The following is a 7146-nucleotide window of genomic DNA, read 5'->3' as shown; positions in this document are numbered from 1 at the left end:
AAAGAACTCACAATCTTCTTTTTTTCAACAAAGAATTCACAATCAAATCTCAAGCTACATAAAATCCAAGTCAATGAAACAAAATAATAATCTAGTATATCCTACTATATAAAAGGGACTAAATCCCTTCTTTCTAAGCCATGCCACATGGATAAAATATTATGAACCAACCAAGATGCCATGTCATCCGGACTGGGCTTGCGTCAAAATAAAAAGCTATTTTCAGAGCCCATTCGACCCATCTTGAAGCTCATTCCCGAGCCACTCTCTCATAAGCATAATTCTGTATTCTAAACATCCCGTGTTAAAAATTTTTTAAACACTCATATCTTAGAAATAGTTTAGAAAATATCATTATATAAATATTTTTTCTTGAATAATATTTAATTATAATTTTTTGTTTCTTTTTAACTTTTATAATAAAAATATTGTCTTCAGATAACAACAAAATATATATAAGAATTATCTTATTTTAAAATTTTTTGATAATTTTATTATATTATTTTAGAATCAATTATTTAATATTAATATAACATATCAATTTTATATGATTAAAATAAAATTCATTTTTAATTATATATAAAATTCATTAAGGGTATTTTTTTAATTAACACATTAGAGAATCAGTTAGAAATTAATAATAAATCAATAACCTATCTAAAAGTCTAAAACCTAATAAAATATGAAAAATAAGAAAAACTAACTAAGTTTTAATATAAAATAAAAATTTAATATTACTAAAATAAAATTCATTTTTAATATATATATAATATTCATTAAGGGTCTTTTTAAATTAATAAATTAACCACTTAGCTAAAAATAAATAATAAATCATTAATTTAGCTAAAACCTAATAAAAACATGACAAACAAGCAAATTTACTAAAATTATGGATAATATAAAATATGATTTATTCTTTAATACAAAATTGAAATAAGAGTTTTGTTAAATAAAACATAAGTTTGTCGTATCGGTGTTACAAAAAAAAATCATTAATAGTATCGTAGGAATTATGTCTTTCCTATTAGCGAATAAAATTGAAGCAGAGTTTTGGAGGATAGCTCAACGTGTAAACGAGATTATGGAAATTGATATGGGAGTTGAGGTAACGGACACAACTGTTCCTCCGCAAAGAAACGCTCCTGCTAGACATCCTGGATAAATGAAAGAGACATTTCTGGACTTGGCTTTGTGTTAATGGATAGTGACTTTCCAATGCTGTTTGGAGCAAGGGCCGATATACACGCACCAAATCACCACTGCAAGCGGAAGCTGAAGGTTTGCTATGGGCAATGCAAGTGATACTGAAGTTTGGACACAGAGAGATGGTCTTTCAATTGACTGTGAACAACTGGTTATACTCATTCAAAAGGAGGAAGATTGGCCTGCGTTGGACTCGGAGCTCGACGAAATACAGGCTGTATCCAAAGAATTTTCTGAATTTTCTATTGGTTATATTCATAGATCTTTAAAATTCCGTACGAATAGCCTAGCAAAAGGTGTCCGATCACGCGCATCTCTATCAGCTTTTGTAAATCTTTTTGCACCAAGTTGGCTACCCCACAAGCTAGCATGAGGGTGCCAAAAAAGAAAATAAAGCTGAAAGTGAAACTAAATATTCCAATGAACAAATTTATCATAAGTCCATATTTATGTGGATGTCTATATGGGACAAACAATTGTTTTCAGATAATTATAGAATATAGTCACGAAAATCAATCCTAAAATATATAATTTAAAAAAATCATTTAAACAAACCATCAAAATTTTCAATATTACACCAAATAAGAATATAAAGACCAACTATATTCTCTTCATGTATAATGTATTGTGGTAAGATTCAAACAAAATTAACTTACTTTACAGTAAGGAAAAATTAGATTTTTAATTCCAAATTTACAGTAAAAACATAACATTTTATAAAACTAAACAATTGACATAATAGTATAAAAATATGGAAAAAAAAATTAAAATACTATCCGCGCGTAGCGCGGACAAGAACCTAGTATAAATAAAAGGAACTAATTTGGAAGCTCCTAAGCTGGTAGGATAAAAAAATTCGTAGCCAATCATTTTGACATGAAAATACCGTTTATGCTTCGTTAACAAAACAAACACTGAAACGATTCTGCGTCACCACACTAATTGCAGCCATTATTCCCATCTCCAAAAAATAAAAGAAACAACCTAACGATTCTCTCTTTGTCTTGAGTCATTCCTTTTTTGTTATCGAGTCACACACCTTTTTGTCTGTTTTCTTTTTGCTTTATCTGCCGGGTTTAGCTTGTGAGCATAATGAGTTTGCACCTGGTGATGTCGTAGAGTATGCGATTCCGAAGAACTGGTTGGTTTAGGATTTCATCATCCTGAAATACATACACATCCAGAGTTGTAAGTTGTAATTACAAAGACGCTTGATGCAGAGCCTTACGTAGCCAGGGTTAAGCATGTGCTCATGGTTGACAGTGTTCAGGAAATTGCTGTTTATGTCCATAGGTTCCATAACCTTGATCTTTTCCAGCAAGGGTATCATTATGTGCTTTGAGTGTATATATTGGAGCAATTTTTCTATTATGTGTATAAATTTTCGATTCTATTACTCTCTTTGATGGTATCAAGTAAAAATCCGCTCGAGATGGGAGGATACTGATAACAACAACTCCTCTGGGATTCCTTCACGAGTTGTTCAGTATGAAGGTACTCCTCTCAATCCCTTTTTTTGAATTATTATCTTTTGTAATATTCCTCATGTTTATGTATTTGGAGAGTATCTATCTTTCTTTCTTTCTTTCTTCCTTTCTTTCCTTCTTTCTTTCTTTTTGCATAAGTATCAACATACCTTTGTATCACAGCTCTTAATCCAAACTCAAACGAATCATCCTGGAGTGTGGAAGGTAGATGATAAAGTTAATAGTTTCTTAACACAGCCCTTCCGGATTAAATATGCTATACAGGATGTTCGTCTATGCATGATGGTCTCTTTTACTATGCCATTGGTAAGATACGAGGTTAGTTTTTAATTCAAACATAAATAATATAATTGTTCAGAAAAATTCTTTCTGTTTTCCAAATATGGTAGAAAGAAATAAAACTAGAACTTGATTCGTGCCTCCACGTTGGTGTTTGATTTAACTTGTATTCAACGTAAACTCATAAATCACTCGTTTTATAAAAAAATTACATGGATATTTTTTATGTTCTATAATTTGGTGATTTAGTTAATCCCATGAAAAGGTTATATCCCTTTAACACATGCGATTTAGTTAATATTCATACAATATAATAATGGTCAGTATATGAATATTGATTTCGTTAGATAAAATTTAGAATTGTAATTAATTAATTTAAATTAATTTTAAATGAAATGGCATAATCTGTAAATAAAAATAAATACAAAAAGAAAGTACTTAATTTATTGTAAATGCAATGGCTAAATCTGTAAATAAAAGAAAGTACTAAAAATATTGTTAATCATGTTTCCCAACAATTATCATTTAAATTGTTATTTCTGCTTCCAAACACTACTAAAAGGTACTTCACTTTTAATTATATAGATAGATAACCAACACATAATTATACTATGTAAGTTACTCATAAATTTGATTCTACCTTACAAATATGGTCAAAATTTCAACAAATAACCAAATTAGCTATTAAAATTTTTAATTAAATTAAAAATAGTTTTAAACACAGAATTGACAACAAGAAAACAACTATTAATTTAACAAATTCAAAATATACAATCTGCGTGTACGTGGGAAAAAAAACCCTTAATAAACAAGCTGCTCAAGGATTTTGCTGGGAGTTACATTATGTGTGTTCTTCATTTATTGTCAAGTACTGTTTACTCTCAGATAGATATATGTAGGAAAAAAAATGTAAATGGTTTATATTACACTTGGTTCCATATGTGAGCACGGAGCACCTTATGACAGCCATTGTACACTCACTACAAGAAAACAGCGGTATTCTGACGGACGTTCCGACGGAAAATGAATTCCTCGGAATATACCGAGGAATTTCCGAGACAATTCCGAGGAAACCCAAAATTTGGCTTCCTCGGAATTTTCTCGGAATATACCGACGGAATTCCGAGGAAAATTCATTTCGTCGGAATATTCCGACGGAATACCGAGGAAAATAGTATTCCTCGGAAAAAACCGATGAATTCCGAGGAAATATTATAGACGTTAGAGAGCCGTTGGAGAGCCGTTGGGGGGATTTTAAAAATTCCGAGGAAATTCCGAGGGCAGAAAGGTTTTCCTCAGAATTTCCTCGGAATAGATCTTGTCGATTTAGGGATTTGATTATACATTCCTTTTCCTCGGAATTTTCCGAGGAAATTCCGACGACGATAGAGTTTTCCTCGGAATTCCCTCGGAAAATTCTGAGGAAATTCCGAGGAACTTGGGGTTTTAAACCGAAAACAACGTTTTACGGATTGAATAACACGTATATAACCTTCATTAAGTGTCTTAACCAGATTATGAAGTCAAACTTTGGTGTTTTACCCAATAACAAACACTTTTACGATTGCATGAACGAAAACCACACAACATAAGAGAAACACTTATACACTTTAACAAACGGTAAAGGGAATACTTACAATTATTTTTGAAATTTTGTTATTTCATGGTTTATGATCATCTATACAAAGAATCCTCAATGGTATGCATTATAATTGTATAAGAAATTAAATACGGCGAAAATAATCGATGTTTTGAAACCCCAAACCCTGGTTCCTCAGAATTTCCTCGGTAAATTCCGAGGAAATTCCGAGGAAACCTGGTTCCTCGGAATATTTTCATTTAACCGGGTAAACCAAGCCACCAAATATTTCGCGAAAATTGAATTAATGATTTCCGAGGAAATTCCGACGGATATAGTAAATATTTCCGAGGAAATTCCGACGGATAATTTCCGTCGGACCCCTCATTTTATTAGGTCGAGCCCGACCTTCTTCCCCATTTCTCTCCGCCGCACTCTCTCTTTCCCCTGCGATTTCGTCGACTCCTCTCTTCTCCCTTGCGATTTACGGCGCTTTCTCTCTTCTCCCTCGCGATTTCCACCCTAATCCTCATGTATGAACCCTATCCCACTCTTTTAGGTTAGATTTGTATGGTTTTTAAGTAGATTTGATGATTTTGGAATGAGATTTATAGATTTTGTTAGGGTGAATGGTAGATTTGTGTAAAATCGAGTTTGATTATGTTTTTCACTTGATTTGAATTTTTTTTTTTTTAGTTTTTATTAATTTTGTGGTTATAAAAATCGAATTTGTAATTATATATATATATTGAAAACGTTTTTTGTATATAAAATCTATTTTTTGCATTTTAAATTCATTTATATATTTATTAAACATTTTTAAATTCTATAAAACTTTTTTTAAGATTAAAAATCATATATATAATATTTAAAATCATTTTTTGTGGTTATTAAACGTTTTATGTATTTTATATATAAAATATAAATTTCTATATTTATTAAACATTTTTAATATTATGAAAACTATTTTTTTGTAATTATTTAACATTTTAAATATTTTTAAAACTATTTTTGTAATTATTAACTGTTTTTGCTATTTATTTAAACTATTTTTTTAATTTTTATACTATTTTATATTTATTAAAACTAATTTTTTATTTATAAAACATTTTTTTTATTTATAAACACTATTTTATTATTTTTTGTATTTATAAAAACTATTTTGTATTTATAAAAAGATGATTTCATATTTATAAAAATATTTATATTTATTATAACTAATTTTGTATTTATAAAACATTTTTTTTATTTATAAAAACTATTTTATTTTTTTTTGTATTTATAAAAACTATTTTGTATTTATAAAAAGATGATTTCATATTTATAAAAATATTTATATTTATTAAAACTAATTTTGTATTTATAAAGCATTTTTTTATTTATAAACACTATTTTATTTTTTTTGTATTTATAAAAACTATTTTGTATTTATAAAAAGATGATTTCATATTTATAAAAATATTTATATTTATTATAACTAATTTTGTATTTATAAAACATTTTTTTTATTTATAAAAACTATTTTTTTTTTGTATTTATAAAAACTATTTTGTATTTATAAAAAGATGATTTCATATTTATAAAAATATTTATATTTATTATAACTAATTTTGTATTTATAAAACATTTTTTTTATTTATAAAAACTATTTTATTTTTTTTGTATTTTAAATATGTTTTCTATTTTAATTTTAATTTTATATTTTCGAATTTCAATTTAAAAAAATAAATTTATATTTTTTTTTTTAATTTTGGAAATATTCCGAGGAAGTGTATCCCTCGGGATATTCCGACGACATCTTCCTCGGAATATTCCGAGGAAATTCCGACGAACTTGTGGTCCTCGGAATTTCCTCGGAAATTCATTTCCTCGGAATTCCGTCGGAAATTTCCGAGGAATTTCCGAGGAAAAATGAAATTCCGAGGAGTTATTTCCGAGGACTTTTTTCGTCGGTATGTCGTCGGAATAGCGTTATTCCGACGACATACCGACAATTTTTTCCCTCAGTATGTCGCTGTTTTCTTGTAGTGACTAGTGATTATGATTTTTCCAGTTTCCAGTCTTAATTCATTTGTCATTTCGAACCGGCTTTGGTCTGGGTTTGTCTTTTGGTTGGCATGTCCAGCATATGTTGCTGCAAAGCTTACGATAATGAATGATGAGCATACATGTTTTTTTTGTTTTATGTATTGTAGGAACCAACACATGGGATGATGGAACAGATTTGAGCTCTGTGTGTACACAAGCGTGTGATCGACCTCTTCAGCTCTTCGAATGTAGTGAAGCAACATTAAGCCTGGTGTGTGGATGAGGTTAACTTCGTTGATTCTTAGAGCATAAGGTTTAGTTTAGAATTTATTTTTGAATTCCAACGATTTTGTCTTTTCTTTTTGTTACAAAGTTCATACTTCACTTCCTAAATCAATAAGTGGGTAGAAAATCCTTATGCAAAATACGTAAAAACAATTATGTAATATTTAGTACAAAGACAATTGACCAAATAAATAAACTATAAGGCCATCCGTATTGAGGGTTTTAAATTCAGGTTCACACGCTTCCCAGAACAAAAAAAGTGAATTTAGGGTCTTGCAGATTCAT

General features: G+C 29.1%; 2 long non-coding RNA genes across 5 annotated transcripts; one reads left to right on the top strand and one right to left on the bottom strand.

Annotated features, from left to right (window-relative positions):
- Window positions 1-1807: 1807 nt before the first annotated feature.
- LOC108872362 lies at window positions 1808-7022 on the top strand. Of its 4 annotated transcripts, XR_004448334.1 has the most exons (5): window positions 1808-2391; window positions 2467-2526; window positions 2620-2697; window positions 2853-2996; window positions 6744-7022. It is a non-coding gene; the product is annotated as an uncharacterized LOC108872362 (long non-coding RNA). The 4 variants fall into 4 exon arrangements; XR_001959169.2 differs by having other exon boundaries at window positions 1809-2526; XR_004448333.1 differs by having other exon boundaries at window positions 1809-2697.
- LOC117125875 lies at window positions 2520-6798 on the bottom strand. The gene is made up of 2 exons (XR_004448335.1): window positions 6581-6798; window positions 2520-3949 (listed from the first exon to the last, which is right to left on the bottom strand). It is a non-coding gene; the product is annotated as an uncharacterized LOC117125875 (long non-coding RNA).
- Window positions 7023-7146: the final 124 nt, after the last annotated feature.

The sequence above is a fragment of the Brassica rapa genome, chromosome A06 (assembly GCF_000309985.2).
Source record: "Brassica rapa cultivar Chiifu-401-42 chromosome A06, CAAS_Brap_v3.01, whole genome shotgun sequence".
NCBI lineage: Eukaryota > Viridiplantae > Streptophyta > Magnoliopsida > Brassicales > Brassicaceae > Brassica > Brassica rapa.
Note: the sequence above shows the minus strand (reverse complement) of the source record. Positions and strands in the feature narration are given on the sequence as shown.